The sequence below is a fragment of the Choloepus didactylus genome, chromosome 8 (genome assembly GCF_015220235.1).
Source record: "Choloepus didactylus isolate mChoDid1 chromosome 8, mChoDid1.pri, whole genome shotgun sequence".
NCBI lineage: Eukaryota > Metazoa > Chordata > Mammalia > Pilosa > Megalonychidae > Choloepus > Choloepus didactylus.
Window position 1 is genome coordinate 2,886,840 of NC_051314.1, and position 17,258 is coordinate 2,904,097.

At 61.0% G+C, this 17,258-nt stretch overlaps 1 protein-coding gene across 1 annotated transcript in view; it reads right to left on the reverse strand.

Annotated features, from left to right (window-relative positions):
• Nucleotides 1–17,258, reverse strand: part of TAFA5 (TAFA chemokine like family member 5) — a 247,382-nt gene that overhangs the window by 125,976 nt on the left and 104,148 nt on the right.

The following is a 17,258-nucleotide window of genomic DNA, read 5'->3' on the forward strand; positions in this document are numbered from 1 at the left end:
GACGGGCTCCACCTCCCCGTCTGCACCTCTGGTTCCGTGTCACCCAACCCTCAGAACACCTGCAAGGCCGGATGCCCCGTGCCCGACGCCCAACCCCTGGCTCACCGACCCAGCCATGAAGAGCTGACCGGGGGGCCCAGGACACTGCTCTTGGGGTGCCTGCCGATGTGCAGTCTCCCCCATCTCACAGCTACTCTCTAGGATCACCCAGCAATGATCCCACCCTGGAGGATACCTGCCCCCTCTGGGTTCTGGAAACTTCCCCCACATGCCCAGCCCACACTCGCCCCCACCTGTGCCAGAGTGGCGGCTCCTGGGAAGGAACCGGACGCAGTGTCAGTGCGACCACCCACCCGCGTGTGCCAGCAGGGACCCAGGCTGCTGGGCCCCAGGACAGAGCTGCCTGGCTGAGGGTCCGGGGGCGTCTGCAGGAAGCTGCAACGTGCCCCTCAACCACCTGAGCCAGCAGCCGCGGGAGGAGCATGGCCACTGAGGCCCTCAGGGGCTTCCTGGGACTTCGTGGGCTGTAAAGCATTACTGGCGTGCGAAGTTACACTTGTGCCGCTGATGGCACATCGGGAGGCAGATCAGCACCAACACGCTCGTGCAGCACGGACAGTCAGCCGACGCGGCTTGGGTGCAAGTGTGTTCCTACAGAGGTGACGCGCTGCAGAGCAGGGACAGAGCGGTGGCCTCCAGGACGAGCTGGCCCCGGGAGGGAACCAGCCTCCAGCTGCCCTGCCCACCCGCTGCCCCGAGGTGGCCGACCTGGAAGGGGCCTTGCGGGCTCCCACAGGCCTCACGTCCACGCGGTCCCTTCCAGGGGCTGAGGGGCTTCTCGGTGAAGCTGGCAGCAGGAGCAGGGAGGCACGGGTGCTGCACTCCTGAGTGGGGGACACAGGTGGGTGAGGGGACAACACACCCCAGGGCCAGGACCATCTCCAGGTCACCCACCCGAGCCCCTCGCTGCTTCCCAGGCAGCTCTGCAGCACTCACCTCATGAGACACTCAGGGCACACCCAGACACATGCACACAGCTGCTCAGTCACTGGCGTACATACTTACACACACCTGCACACACACACACACACACACACCAATGCGCACACACGCCTGCACTCACATGCGCACATACACAGGCACACACCCTCATGCACACACACACTGATGCACAGGTATATTCATACTCTCGCCCACACATGCAAAGACAAACACACACACGTGCCCACACTTACGTACTTACACACTTGGAACCCTGCACTCACATACCCACATGTGCTCACACATGCACACACACAACTCACAACGTCACCCTCACCCACACACACCCACATGCACAGTCACACACGCTCACACTCATCTGACACCCACTCAGCCGTGCAACTGCCACGCCCCAGCCTGCAGCACCGGCCCCGCTGCGTGACCCAGTCGCGGGCCCCACCTCACCCCGTCCTTGTCTCCAACCTCAGCTCCAAGCAGGGGGAGCTCCCAGGGCTGCAGCCCTGGCCGTCCAAGCAGGACGTACCCCCTGTGCTGCCCGCCCTGACCTCACCCTCTGCAGCCCGTGGCCCACCCGGCTCATCCCCACCCTGAGCCCCTCAGGCCCTCGGCATCTTCTCATTCAGGGCCCGGGCTGGTGGCCGGAGGCGCTGGACCCTCAACTGAGCAGAGAACCCTGTGGCCTCCCCTCCCCATGGCAGACCCCCACGGCTGACGTCCCGGGAGATCCGGCCTACCTACCGGCCATGCCCACCTGCAAGGCCCCACCCACCTGCACCTGCCAGCGCACCTGTGTGACTCCCAGCTGCCCCCCCATGACCACTGCCAGCCCCAGGAGGATGAGGACGTGTGGAGGGGCTGCCCCCTCCCTTTCCAGCACACACAGGCCCAAAAGCCCTGGCGAGATGGGACACCCCCCCCCCACGCTGTCCCAACTGCAGGCCAAATGGTGCTATTTTAATTAAAATGACCACAAGAAACCGTGCCCAGGGCACAGTGACACGTGGGAGTAAGACAGTGTTTTCCGCTGTCCTGGCAATGGGGCTCTAGGATTTTCCAACAACTGCACTTGAAGACGTGCCCCCGCAGCGTGTCAGCTACGCCCCGTCTGTGCTCCTCCGCTAAAGCAGATGCACCCTGACCCCTGGAGAAGGGACCGAGGCCCAGCACTTCCTCACATCTTCAGGAACGTTCTGTGCAGAGCTTGGGGTGGGGCAGGGGGCTGGGGGGCCTTGTGCAGAACACATGGTGGGGCAGGGGCCTCGTGCAGAGCAGGGTGCAAAGCCGCCCCCCACTGCCCCACTGCCATCAAGGACCAAGAGGACCCAGAGCTCTGCCCTGGCCAGGCTTCGGGGGTCTCTGTGGGGTGAGTTGGGCCCACCCACAGGACCCCACTCTGAAGAGCTACTCACCCCAAACATGACTCACCAGCGTCCACCCACTTAGCAATAACAGCCACCTTGCACCACCTCCACGCGTGCACTGCATCAGCTGACCCTCCGTGGTTTTCTCCCCTCCCTCTGACTCCAGCCTACCAGTCGCCTCCACCGGGAAGGCCTCCTCCCTGCCCCGTCTGAGCAGAGACCTGTGTGCCAGTTCACCTGCAGAAGCGCACATGCGAAGTCCGTCTCCCTGGAAGGGAGGGCCCTGGGGATGGGCACCCTACACGCTCTGCACAAAGGAGGCGCATCCGCTGAGGCCACAGCCTCCGGGGGGGACAGGGGCACTGCCACCTCCTGGCCAGGTCAGCACCAGGGTCCTGGGGCTCTGAGGGGGCGGGTGGGGCGCTCCTGCTCACGGTGAGTGTCCTGTACCCCATACATGTCTGAGGCAAAACCAGCCCAGCCAGCTCTGCAGGGAGGCAGGGACCCCATGCCCCCCGCAGTTCCAGCCATGCGGGGTGGGGTGCACATGCCGGAAGGGGAGGTGGTCAGGGGTCACGGCACCCCATGGGAAGACCTTGGCTCCTTGACTCAGCATCGGAAAGTTTCGACAGAATGATTGCAGGTGTGTGGCCCCACCTGGCAGAGGCAAGGAGCCCGGGACACGCAGGGACACCTTTACACCTCATGCACAAACCCCAGCCACACGTGTCTCACCAAATGGCGCTGGGCCACCCCTGCCAGGTCACAGCTGGTGGGCCACACCTACTCAGTGTTTACGCCAAGACACGTCCCTCTGCTTCTGAGCTTGGGGTGAGTGACTCCTGGATCCAGTGGAGCCCATGTGACCTGCCCCTTCAGGCCCCTCCAGGCCGTGACCCCTGCAGCTGGACGCTGGACTCCCCGTCTCACTGGTCAGTTCCTCCGGCAGCCCGAAGCCCGGTGCCCTGTCCAGGCTGGGAGCAGAGTGAGCCCGTGGCAGAATCCCAGCCTCCGCCCAGGGCATGCAGATGCTCAGAGCCTCTCCTCCCCCAGTCTCCTCGGTGCCGCCTGACTGGGGTGGACTGGGCCCCCCAGCCCCGTGAGCACCGGGCTCTGGGGAGGTCACGGCCCATAAGCAGAGGCTGTGGCCGGACCGTGGGTCCAAAAGTCCCCCCACACAGAAAGCCTCTGCCGCTGCATCTCAGCACTCACTCCCTTTCCCAAAACTCTGCTTTTGGGACTCGAGCCTGAGAAGGCATCCGAACTGGGGCACACAGGGGCCCCCTGCCCTGGGCAGAGGGGCTCCCTGTGGACTCTTTATGCTGCAGACGAGCCTCCGCTCGCTCTGGATGGGGTGAAATGGGCATTTTTCTCTTTGTTTACCTATTTTTCCAGTTTTCCATCATGAGTGCACACTGCATTCACAGGAAGACACGTTTTTATTGGGAGAACAGACTAGATTGCATCCAATTCTAAAACTCTCTGACTCTTCACTTACACTCTGCCTCGCATTCCAGAAGGGTCCGTGAGGACCCCAAGGATGCTGCCCTCCTCAGTGAGAGTCACCCCCCACCCACCCCCTGCCACAAGCATCTGGGGTTTGAGGCCTGGTGACAGGCAGCCACGGGGCCTGGGGAGCTCTCCAACATCGTCAGATTAATCTGGATCCACTTGACTTGCAAACAGACCACCTCCCAGGAACGCCCACAGTCAGGGCGAGCATCGCGCGCTGCAGCTCCGAGTCGGGGACAAAGCCCGGGGCCACAGGTCCCCACACATGGGACAGCCATGGGCTCCCCCGTGTCTGATCCGAGGCCCCGGAGCGGAGTCACAACAGCCAAGGGAGGTCACAGTGAGGACGGTCACGTGTTTCCACAGAGGGGCCCTCCTCCCTGCTCCTTCCCGCGTAATCACAGACGGACCGACCGCCCCTCCCAGGCCACGCAGACACACCCGGGGGAAAAGTCTGTCGGAGGTGCCATCGCATCCCAAAGGCATCAAGAAGCCGTGTGCTGGGCCAGCCACCCCGCCCCAGCGTCCCTGCACCTGCCCCTGGGAGACAGCCCAGCAGGCAGCCGCACCTGTTCGCAGGAGCACACCTGGAAAGCCCCGCCCACACCTGCCTGGTCCCTGGCCGGGCCCCTGCACCCCCGCAGCACCTTCCCATGGCTCACGTCCAGGTCCCGGCCCTCGGAGACACAGACGGGGGCGTGATGGGACCCTGCCCCCCGGTGCTGGTGGGGGCTCATCCAGTTTCACACACACTGAGGACCCCGGCAGGGGCAGCCCACCAGCCCAGGTCCCCAGGGCGTGTGCCCCATCGGCCCCCAGCCCATGGGCCTGGCCTCCCCACACCTGGGCATGGGCTGGGGGTGAGCGGCTCCACCCGGCGCCGAGCGGCTCATGGTGGCAACGAACCACCCCCCACCCTCCCCGGTAGACACCCGCTAGGACTAAGCATTGCCCAGAGCCGCAGGCACCCACAAGGGGCACCTGCGCCCACATATACTCGTGAGATCACACACATGGCATCCAGCAGCGGAGTCAAGCCCCACCTCCGAGTGTCACCAGAGCGGCCCCTTTGCTGGGGGTGACACCCCTAAGTGCAGGTTCCTGGTCATGCTAGGCAAGCCTGGCTCCCAGGGAGAGGCCTGAGGGGGGCCCGGTGAGGCGGGGGCCCCGAGCCCATCACACAGAAAGGCCACCTGCACTCCGCCAACGGGTCAGGCAGATCAGAAAAGTACCTTGGAAATGGTGGGGGTGTTTCCTGAAAACAGAAGCGAGCACCCCACAGAGTGGACGAGCCCTCAGGGCTCCCCGTGCTGACCAGCTGTGCTGGGCCCCCCTTACCTGGCCCCGCTGCCTTCCCAGCCCCGAGCCCCGAGCTGCTCAGACCAGGCCAGGGGGCGGCTCTGCCCTCACCACGGCCTGAGCCAGGGACCGGCCGGGGTGTCCGGAAGCCCAGGAGGGAGAGGCAGGGTTTTTCCAGGGAACAAATGAGGTCTACTGCCTCACCCTACCCAGGGACGGGCTCAGGGCACGCGAAAGGGGCGGGAGTTCCGTTTTAATCAAAGTCTGTCTTCCTGACCCAGGCCCTGACACCCGCCTGCTCCCGGCCCTGACCCCACAGCACCCCGGCCTGATATTCCCTCTGCCACCCTCACCCAGCATGAGACTCGGGCCTCAACCAGTGACAGCCGGGGTCCGTGGGAGAGCCCTGATCAGAATGTCGGGCCCCACCTCATCCTGGCAGCCAGGCAAGGGGCGGCTGGTCCTCAGGTGTGCCCTGGTCCGGAACCCCACCTGCTGCCCCGATGGGCCAGCTCCGGTCCCAGCCTCAGACCCCGGAGAGCTGTGCATCCTCCAGATGAGCAGCACGGAAGTGGAGCCTGAGAAACACGGCAGGTGCAGACTGTGCCTGAGCCGGCGGTCATGGCACCCGCCTCCCGTTCAGGCAGGCTCGGCTGGCACCTGTGCAGGCCCCACGCTCCAGCCTCCCGGAGCATCACATCAGCACGGCACCAGGCCCGGCCCTGCCATCCCTCCCCACGGCACGCGGGTCCCCAGGTGGGGTGGGGGGACCCTTCCCACAGGGAAAGAGGCATCAGTCCTGCCACGGAGAGGAAGACGACGGGCTGGCGGCCGATGTGCTCTGTAACAACAAGTCGTCTGACAGCAAAGTAAAACATGATCTTCACAGCCAAAGAGGGAAATCAGAGAAGGAAATAAATTTCACCTGGACGCCACTACCCAGGTAGCACGTGGATTTTCAGCGCACGCTCGTTTCAGGGTGTTGTAGTTCTGCTGGAACGCACAACACCAGAAATGGATTGGCTTTTATAAAAGGGGGTTTATTTGGTTACACAGTCACAGTCTTAAGGCTATAAAGCGTCCACCAACAAAGGGTACCTTCACTGGAGAAAGACCATTGGCATCTGGAAATCCTCTGTTAGCTGGGAAGGCACGAGGCTGGCGTCTCCTTGCTCCCAGGTTGCGTTTCAAAACAGAGTTCTCCAAATTCTACATCAGCTCCCAACGGCCGTCTTCAAAATGTCTGTCTCAGCTCCAGCTAGCTATGAGCTCCTTCTGTCTGAGCTTATATAGTGCTCCCATAAACTAAACAAGGCCCACACTGAATGTGCACGGCCACACCTCCATGGAAATTATTCAGAGTTATCACCTACAGTTGGGTGGGTCACATCTCCATGGATGCTGAACCAAGAGGTTCCAGCCCAAACCACACTAACACATCTGCCCCCACAAGAATGCATTAAAGATTATATGGCCTATTCTGGGGGACATAATACATACAAACTGGCACATTCCACCCCCTGGTCATCAGAAAAACATATTCTTTCCAAATACAAAATAGATTCATCCCATCACAATATCACAAAAACTCCAGTCATTTCAGTAACAATAGGTAAGTAAAAGATCCCATCAAGATCAGTTACAAGCATGGTTGGTCCTAAGGCAAAATTCCCTTCTGGCTCTGGACCTCTGAAACTTAGAACAAGTTATGTGCTTCCAACACACAAAGGAGGGACAGTCATGGGGTAAATATTCCCGCTGCCATAAGGAGAAGCTGGAAGGAAAACAGGGTTTAAGGGACCAAAACAGTTCCTAAAACCCGAAGGGTAAACTCCATCAGATTTCAAAGTCTGAGAGTCATTTACAGAACAACGTTGCATCCTTGAGGCTTCAGAGAGCGGGAGTCTAACCCTTCCTAAGGGCTTTTGCAGCAGCCCTTTTCTCTCCAAATGCTGGGGTGAGTGCTGCAACATATCCAAACATTGGGGAGACCACCTTCTCGGCCCCACCCTCCTCAAACATCGGGGCAGCTCCCAGATTCCCTTCCATCTCCGGGGCACACGCTCAACCCCTTCAGAACAGTGGGGTGGCAGCCAGGCTCTCCCCAATTCCCTGGGAATGTGCTCCACCCTCTATGGGGTCTGGGGTGGCAAAACTCTTCCAGAGCATCGAGGCGGAAAGCCCACCCTCGACCTCCAGGACAATCTCACCCTTTCCATGCATGTGGGCCACTCTGCTCTCCCAGCCCAAGACCTCTTGACTCCAGACCTCAACCTCCATGGCTCTGTCTTTGAAGAAATTTTTCCTTCAATTTGTTCCTTGTCTGTCCCCTCCAGTTCCACCCTGCAGCAGCTCTGTCTGTGAAGATCTCGCAAAAATTCTGTTGGCTTTGCATGAAGCACACAGGGATCAAAGGCGTCAGACAACAGGACTTTCCACAAATCCTTTCTGGATAACTCCATCTCCAATCTTGGCTTGTACTGAAATGGTGGCTGGGTTCCATGTTTGGTTAAATTCTAATGTGGGGCTGTAGCTTCTGGGGTTCCACCCCCTGGAAGCCCAGAATTTTTCAGGCCATGAATTTCTGGTTTCTTTGAAACCAAGAGTTCTGTTCTCAGCTTATCTCTGTCCTCTCACATTTTACTATAAGCTACAAGGAGAAGCCAGGCTATATCTACAACTTTCAGTTTCGAAATCTCATCAGCCAAGTATCCCAGCTTGTCACCTTCAAATTCTTCCTTCCATCTGACACCAGGACTCAATTTCGCCAAATTCTCTGCCACTTTAAAACAAGGATCACCTTCCTTCCAGTCTGCAACAACACATTCCTCATTTCTGCTCAAGGCCTCATCAGAAGTATATTTCAAGTCCGTATTTCCACAGTCTCTTCAAAGCAGTCTAGGCCTTTTCTATCAAGCGTCTCACAATTCTTCCAGAATCCTCCCTTTATCCATTTAATACCAACATGTTTTGGTATTTGCAAACTCAGCAGCACCCCAGTTCCCTGGCACCAAAATCTGTTCTGGTTTGCTAATGCTGCCAGAATGCAAAACACCAGAAATGGACTGGCTTTTACAAAGGGGGTTTATTTGGTTACACAGTTACAGTCTTAAGGCCATAAAGTGTCCATCAACAATCGGGTACCTTCACTGGAGGATGGCCGATGGTGTCCGGAAAACCTCTGTTAGCCGGGAAAGCACGTGGCTGGTATCTGCTTGCTCCTAGGTTGTGTTTCAAAATGGCTTTCTCCAAAATGTCTGCGTCAGCTTCCAACGGCCGTCTTCAAAATGTCTGTCTCAGATCCAGCTCGCTATGAGCTCCTTCTGTCTGAGCTTATATAGTGCTCCAGTAAACTAAACAAGGCCCACGCTGAATGGTCGGGGCCACACCTCCATGGAAACTATCCAATCAGAGTCATCACCCACAGTTGGGTGGGTCACATCTCCATGGACACTGAACCAATAGGTTCCAACCCAATCCACACTAATACGTCTGTCCCCACAACAATGCATTAAAGAATATAGCTTTTTCTGGGGGGCATAATATATATAAACCAGCACACAGGGTAACATCTCTTTATGTGTCTGAATATAAAACACGAGCTCCTAGAACAGCTCAGGGTCACCGCACACGCCAGCTCAATTGACCTTATTCCAGTTTTCAAAATATCACTGACTGTGCCCTCATCCCCGGGGTTGTGCATGGGCCACAGGTGTCTCCCCATCCGGGGGAACCGCAGGGTTTGAACCAGGCTCCGGGTGGCACAGGCTGGGCCCAGCTCCCACTGTAAGTGACCGGTGACAACACCCTTCCCGTGGCTCTCAGCCCCTCTTCCGGTGGCGGCCCCTGCACTAGGCTTTCTGGGCCACGGGGTGTGAGAGTGTCCAAGGTTCCGAGGCTTGGGTCTCAGGGCCTCGGGTGCCCCCGGAAGGCCATGACATTCAGAAGGCCCCTGGGGAGGGCCAGCTGTCACGCCGCAGCCCAAACGCGCAGCTGCGGGTCGCCCCAAGGTCCGACCTTACGCTGACTCATCGGCTCGCTGTGCTGAGTCACCTTTCAATTGCCTCCATCCCTGCCCCCTGGGATGGCAGTGCCAGGCGTCCTTCCCTGTGCCACGGGCCTCTGCTGACCACCTGCAGCAGCCCCTCGTCTCTGTCACAACCACCCTCGTCACCATCCTCGCCACCCACCCCCTTCCACAGAGTCTCAAATGAAAACACTACCTGAAGTGAGTGCAGAGAACCCCTCCATCCCCAAGGCCCCTGGAATTCTCTGCCTCCCACCCATACCCCAGAAGGAGTGCACGGCCTGTCCCAAGCCCCACACTCCATCCCCTGCTGTGCTCCTGGGGGAGGGACTGGTCAGTGGAAGACCCACCCTGGGGCTCACACACCCCACCCCCAGACCCTCAGGGACACTGAGTCGCCAGAGGTGCAGGGTATGGCCTACGGTCACCCAGAAGGCGGGTGCAGACCCAGGAGCAGGGTCCCCACTGGAGCCCCTGGAGCACTGCAGCAGCCGGGGGGAATCAGGGCGGTGCCAGGCCCTGGCCCATCTGCAGGGTCCCTGCTGGGTGAGCCCATCCCCCTCTGCCCTGTCACTGCGGTTACAGATGCCCAGCAGACCTGGACTCAGTCAAGCAACACAGGAGCTGCGAGAGTGCACAAAGCGAGCAGGCTGGGGACCACCGGATTGGGGACACACTCCTGCCCCAAAACAACTGCCTAAAGGGTGAGGGTGCTTTCTGTGCATTCTTCCAGAAAGAGTCAAAGGAACAAAGCCTGGAACAGAAATAGAGCCCCCACGTGTGAGCTGTACGTGCCTGGACACGGCTAGAGCATGCACATCTGGGGGCTGCCATGGCCGCCTGGGGGGAGGAGCTGGGACGCTGCGGAGGGAAGTGGGCAACTCCACACCATGCCATTCTGTGCATTTGAACTTGGTGCAGTACAAATGCATGGCCTGTTATACGTATGTCTGTATTAGGGTGCATATTAAAAACATGTAACACACACACACACCCTTTAAAAGGTTAAAAACAAGGGTGAACTAGCCAGTTGCGGATGTGGCCACAGGGGCTGGCACGGGCTCCCAGCCCACCCTCCAAGCGGGCAGCCTCCACCCTAAATACCACACCCCACCAGCCCGTCCTGCAAGGTGGAGGCTGGGGTTTTCCCTGGCTGTGCCTGCCGTCCTGGGGTCTCCTCGCCTTCAGGAAGGGGACAGGCCCAAGCCTGGTCACCAGGGGCAGCATGCAACGTGGCCCCTGCCCTGGGTGCAGCCGACTCCCCGGCACATACACCCTCCCCATGGGGGTCTCCTGCTCCCTTCACCCACCCTTCCCTCCACCCCCTCCCTTACATCTTTCTCTTCCTGGGGCTGCTTACTTGGGAGTCACAAAGTGACCCCCGAGTGTGATACCACCGGTGACAGGGCCCTGGGATGGCCACGGAGGGCACCGGGAGGGGCTGTGTGCAGCCCACTTGTCTTCTGCTGATTGATTTTTGGTGGGGTTTGGGGCTCTGGTAGAAATGGGGAGACATATTAGGGTCACCCCGAAACAGCACACATCAGGCACAGCGTCGTTCAGCAGGGGAGAGGCCCCGGCCCCCACCGCAGGCCGGAAAGGAATCTGAGCAGTGCAGTGCCCTGGGCTGCACTGGCCGCGGGGGACACGCCCCTCCCCTGCAGGGCTCCCACCTGGGGTGACGGCGACCCAGAGGACACAGGACAGCGTCTGCTGACAGGTGGGGTCGCCACATTCGGAGTGGGTAGGTGGAAAGGTTGTTAATGCACGGAGTGGGCAGAGGCCAGAGCTGCTGCTCGACATCCAGCAACCACAGGGCCATCCCCACCAGAAACAAAGATCCAGCCCCAAGCTTCTTGCCAAGGGCAAGAAACCCAGCTCTAAGGGACACAGAGCCCAAGCCTGTCTGCTGTGGGCAGCCAGAGGGTCCCAAGCTCGTGACATGGACACCCTGACCTGGACACCTGCAGGAAGCAGGGCCTGGGAAGGCCACGGCCACCCTCACGTCCATGCCCCACTCCCGGTACAGCTCGCCAAGCAGATGCCCCCGTCCCGGGCCTCTGAGTGACCCTGGCTCACCCACCCTGGCCGCCCAGCTCTCGGGTGTGCTCGGTGTCTGGCCACAGCCCTGGAGGACACCTGTCCAGCTGTGTGAGGCCGAGGCCGAGGCCCCCGGCACCGGCAGAGCTCCACGGCACCGGGAGTTTACGCGGGGGCCACCATGTCTCGGGGCCTCGTCCCCACCACCTGAACTCACCTCCCCTCGCGTCGGGGCCGGGACTTCCGTGCTGACGGCATCTGCTTCCTGGCAGAGAAGGGTTCGCCTGTCTCCTCTCTGCCTTTGGGGTCCCTACTCCGGAAGGCTCTCCAGGCCCACCCACCTGACCCCTCCTCCCAATGTCAGCCGCAGCTCTGTCGGCCTCAGCTGCACTTGTCTAGGGCCAGCTGTGAAGAGGCAAGAGAGGCCCCCTGAGGGAAGGACGACGGTGGTGGAGACAGACGGCCAGAGCTGCTGTCCGTCCTGTGGTCGGCAGAGGGCCTGGGAGCGGGGAGGGGTCGGGACGTCCAGGGGCTGAAAGCCCCAAGAAGTGGGGGTCCCTGTGGGTGTGGACCCAGGCTGAGGAAAGAGGCTGGGGAGGTGGACGCCCCGAGAATGGCAGGGACCCCACAGGCCCAGGTGATGGAGCAAGGGGGGTGGTTCTGCCAGGAGAGCAGGGGCTGTGCGAGACCCTGCAGGGGAGGGCAGAGGGGCGGCCGGAGGCTCTCTCTCCTTCCACCCCGGAGGGAGCAATCTCTTGAAGGCCACTTTCGGGTACATGCATATATATATGTATATATAAAGTTACAAGATAAACCCCTGCAATCTCAGATGCATCCTGCCATATTCCATGAAGCCACACGGCCACGGACGGCAGCGGGGAGCATAGTCCTGGTACGCGGAGGGAGGAAAGGCCAAGGCCACCCCTGCCCCGTCCTCTGCCACAGCCCCCCACCCAGCGTCGCCCGCCCGGCGGGAGGCTCGGAGGGACCGAGCAGGATTCCAGCGCGGCTCACGCACCCACTGCGGCCGGTCGGTGCTCCCTGCACAGTGTGTGGTCTAGAGGTGACTCGGTTCCTATCTGAGCCAAGGCCAGGACCCCGCTCTCCAGCTCCTGACGCTTTACCCTCCGGCTGCAAACCGTCTGCAGCTCACGCCTTCTGCAAAGACTTGCTCAGACACCTCCGACGTCCCGGGCACCACAGCTTAGAAATAAAAAATGCTAACAATATGACACCACCACCGTGCCTGCCCTTGGAGATAGCAGGGGACAGAGATCGTGACACCGAGCCCGAGCGGGGCCCCGAGGTGTCCTGACCTTATCCCAGCCCGAGCCAGGCGGGCCCGTGGGGCCTGGAGGGTAGAGGGGCAGCTGCCTCCGGGGCACAGGGCATGGGTGGGCGCCAGGGACAAGGCCAGGTCTCATCCCAAGAGGGTGGTCTCTCTTTCCACCTCCTCTAGGCTTCTCTGAAACAGACTTATTGGGATTACTTTCAGGAAAACAAGATGAAAAAAAAAAATCTATCAACGCAACTACCATAATTTCTAGAGATTTGCTGAACTTTAAAATTCCCTGTGTTATACCCAAAATTCAGACACTGCTTTCAAGATACATTTCAAAAGCTTTACCGCAAGCTTTCATAACAAAAAAGTTAAGATTTAAACAATAATACCACCAATTCCCCTGGAGTAGAGCGCAGATAGCTTGGAAGGGGCGAGAACAAACGTCCTCAGCAAATGGCACACAAGTTGCATTAGCGTAAAGAACGATTTTTTGCATAATCTTGCCACTTAATAAGGCTACAAGGTATCATGTACTGGAAGTTTTAATTTATTCAGCGTGTAATGCAGCTCCAGTTAGACAGTCTCGGCTCTTAGAGGATTACCAAGTGACACGACGTCGACGTGCACAGACACTCATTCAGCAGCACCCGGGATGCTCACAGCTGCCGGGACAGGGGCCGGGGCCGGTCGTGCCCACACCCCCGACGGGCGCCTTCGGCAGCACGGGCCCCATGCACGGAGCACTCGGATGAGCTCGGCACCTCCCACGGACCCAGGCGTCCTGGCTGTCCCGGGACCGGAGCGCGGCTCTGAGCGCGGGGGGCATCCGCTCCCCTTGGCAGCCGCTGCGCATCTACTTCCCGGCCTCCGTGACGAGAGCACACGCCGCCCTCCGCTGCCGGCAAAGCCATCTGGAGCAGACGGGGGCAGTCGCACCCTCTCTGGGGGTGGGTGGCAGGGAGCTCAGAGGGGGGAAAATGCTTAGGAAAACGGGGTGCCCCGTGAGCTCGGAGCCAGTCAGTGGGGGCGGTGGTGTCTCCTCCGCCACCTGTGCAGCAGCACGTCCCCCTGCGAAGGCCTGAGGAGGACACCTGTGCAAGCCCCAGCTGGCCAAGGGGGCCCCACCTCTCACTGCCCTGGAATCACACTCAGGTCCGACCCCCACCCTCCAGGGCTGCATCAGCGTCACACGGCACCAGGAAACCTCCACGGTCACCCACCTGGGCTCGGCTTGCCTGGCATGGGTGGGGGCAGCTCATGTGTCGAGTCCTTTCCAGCAGCCGGGGCAGGCAGCCCCTGCGGGACCACGAGCTCTGCCCTCTAAGCCGGGTGGGTGCTCACGGGCCGGGGCCAAAGGCTCCTCTGGGCAGAGCAGCTACGTACCCATGAGCGAGCCTGGTCACCCGCCAAATCGCCCCCAGACCCATGACAAGCCGAAGAAACTTCCAGCCAGGACTGCCACAGTGACACGCCAGGAGGTCCGTCCACCCACCCGTCTGACCTTCTGTCCATCCAGATTGCCATCTGTCCACTACTCTGGAATACAGAAGGAGTGCCTGGTCTGTGTGGACACAGGGAACCCAGAGACCACCCAGCCACAGCCGGGGCCCTGCATAGAATGGGCCGGATGCCCACCAGTGGGCCCTGTGGCCGGGAGAGTTGGTGGTCAGAGGTCCAGGAGCCCCCCAGGACCACGCCAGGGCTGCCCAGAGGGCAGACCGCCAGGAGCCGAAGGCCACCAGACGCCGGCCTTTCCTGAGGCCACGGAGCTGCCCTCAGCCAGGCCTGCACCACACCCCAGTGCATGGCGCCTGTTTCCCACCAGGCAGGAGGGCAGCCAGAGGCTGCGTGTGCACATGCGTGTGTGAGTCCCTGCACACATGCTCTTGTGGGTGCATGTGTAGTTCTGGGAGCAGACAAGGCGGTTTCCCTGCCTGTGCACGCCCTGGAATGTCGTCCCAGCTCCCCCCACCCCATCTCCTCAGCAGGACCCTCTGGGCAGTCGGCAGCCCCGGGGCCTCCCTGGGCCTTGGATGCCCTCCCACGGCAGCCCAGGGCAGCCCCGGAAGGTGACAGCTGCCCCGTGCACGGGCCATGGGCCAAGGAGGCTCAGCTCTAGGTTTGTCACGGACTGGGTTTCGGAGGAAGGCCCTGTTTCCTGGGCTGCAGACAAGGAGACGGCCCCTCCCTTGTGCAGCGAGCCCTGGTCCAAGGCCTGGGCTGGTGGCTCCCTGAACGCAGAATGCATGTCACCATCAGCTCAGCCCCAAAGCTGCCAGGTGCCGCGAGCTCCCGGCCCCTCTCCTGAAGCAGGTGCTCCTGCCGAGAGCCCCTCCTGGAGCAGCCGCTGAAAGCAGGGAGAACATCCGGGCAGCCCCCCGCACACACACAAGGGTCCACCTGCCTACGGCCCCGATACCCATTTAAGAAAGTCACGTTTATCCTCAAATTCCCGTCCGACACGACGCCGTGCCCCAGACCCCATTCAGAGCCCTGGGGGGGCCAGCAGCCAGCCTTCCAGCACCTGGAGTGGGTGACCATGAAGGCTGGGCAGACGGGGAGGGGGCTCCACAGGTGAGCCCACAGGGAAGGACAGTGAGACGGTGCGGACGGCACAGGGCAGGGGCAGGAGCCACGGGTGCGGCCTCACCAGCAGCCCACCTGCCCGCAGCCTGCAGCAAGCACACCTGGGCTCCGGGCCTGGTTATGTCCTCACCACCTCAGGGAGACAGAAGCACAGCATGCAAGTCCCCAGGCCACACAATCAGGGAGGCTGGAGCCACTCCAGGGACAGGAGGCACACCCCGTGGCCGGCGGGATTGGACGAGCTGATCTACGAGAGGCTGAGCGCCCCGGGCCAGCGGCTGTGACGCTGACAATAACGCACCTACCAGGCCATTCGTGTGCACCAGGCCCCCAGGGGAGGGGACAGGCCAGGCCAGCACGGACAGCCCTCCACACAGGCACCCACCTCCCATCCAGGTGTCCGGGGAGCCATTTGCTCAGAAGAAGGACACCCTCGGGGTCACCACTTCTTCCAGGGCACCCATCTTGGCTATACCCTTTACGAAAGTACCATCTGTGAGCCAGTGGGCTGTGGAGGGACGGGAGCAGGGGGTGCAGGGTGACCAGGACACCTGTGGGCAAGGGAAGGGAAGGTGTGGGTGCCAGGCCCTGGCCTCAAATCGCCACTCCACCCCTGCCCATTCCCGTGACCTCCAGCGAGCCCATCGCCTTCTCCAGCCCAGGGCAGATGACCCAGCCTCCAGGTGGGACCACCTGGGGGCCCCCGGCAGCCCTGGAGTCAGACACACCTGTTGAGACGATGCACCTGGGGACAGGAGCCGGGAGTGTGGCCTCCAAGTGCCTCCATGGGTGCGGGGCCCTGGGTCCCTCTTCTGCCCCCCAGGCATCTAAGGGGACCATGTCCCGTTCAAGAAGATGCATCACTGGAAACAGGTGCCCACCCACTGCTCTGGCCCGGCCCAGGCCCAGCGACAACGGGAAAACATCTCAGGACACAGAAACACAACCTCGCATTTCGTGCTCACTGCCAGGCAGCAAAGTGGATGGAAAATAAGAAGAGGCGAGTTCTGCTATAGGAATTAACGCATCAAGAATAAACCCAGAACAAACACGAGGAACGCAGCTTTAATAAGATAGCAGGTAGCTGTTAATATTGAGAACAGCTTACTCCAACTGGAATCAAAAATGCCTTGGAGAAGATGGGGAACAAACGTCAAGCAGTTTTCCACAATTTTCTTTTGGAAAAAGAAAAAAAAATAACTTTCAAATGGATGCTTGCCAGCCAGCTCCCGGGGACTCAGGTCCAGGCCCAGTGTGGGCGGTGGCACCGGGAGGGCAGCTCAGCCTCCAGGCCGCAGGCCCAGGGGGTCAGTGGGGTGTCCCGCCCGGGCCTCCAGACAAGGGGTGCAGAGCCTCGGGCAGCCCTTTCCGGTGAGGAGCAACTGGGCTCCGGAGAGTGGGGGACACCACCCACCATCCGTCCCTCCCACGACAGGCACGGGGCCCATGTCCCCCGAGAGCCCCAAAGGCAGCGATGACCAGGGAGGGCACTGGAGCTCAGCACCTAAGATCAGTGGGGTCAGGACGTGAGGCCCCAACCCCAGTAGGAGGGTGACGGACTGCAGGACAAGCAGACGGGTGGACAGCCTGGGGCGGGGGCCGTGGGAGAGCTGGGGAGGGCCCTTGTGTTGGCGCCAGGCCAAGTCCACGGCAGTGGTCATTCCAGGGAGGCTGTGAGCGTTCCCTTCTGGTGGCTGCAAGTGGGGTCGGAGCTGGGACAGAGACCAGGCCAAGGTGGAGGCCGTCTCGGGGTCATGGGGCCCCTGCAGCCCCAGCCTTCCTTGACCATCACAGGGCATCGTGGGGGACACTGTCTCGATGCACTGGAGCTGGGCACAAGAGGTGCTGAGGGGTCATCGGGCCCCCGAGGGGATGGCCCAGGGCTTGGTCTCTGCCAGCCCCCTTGCCCAATGCCCCTGGGTACTTGCCATCCCTTAGCTCTCCCACGCCCCGGGTCTCTCCATCTGCAGCTGTCCTGGACATCCACGGTGGCCCAATCATGCTGCCAGGGGCTGAGCCTGGAAACAACCTCCCACACTGCTGCAGAACTCTCCGGAGCTGCCCACTGCTCACAGAGGACCAGGCTCCTCGGCTGCCCAGGTCCGGCCACACCGCCACTCCCGTCCGTCCATCCACAGCCCTCGGCTCG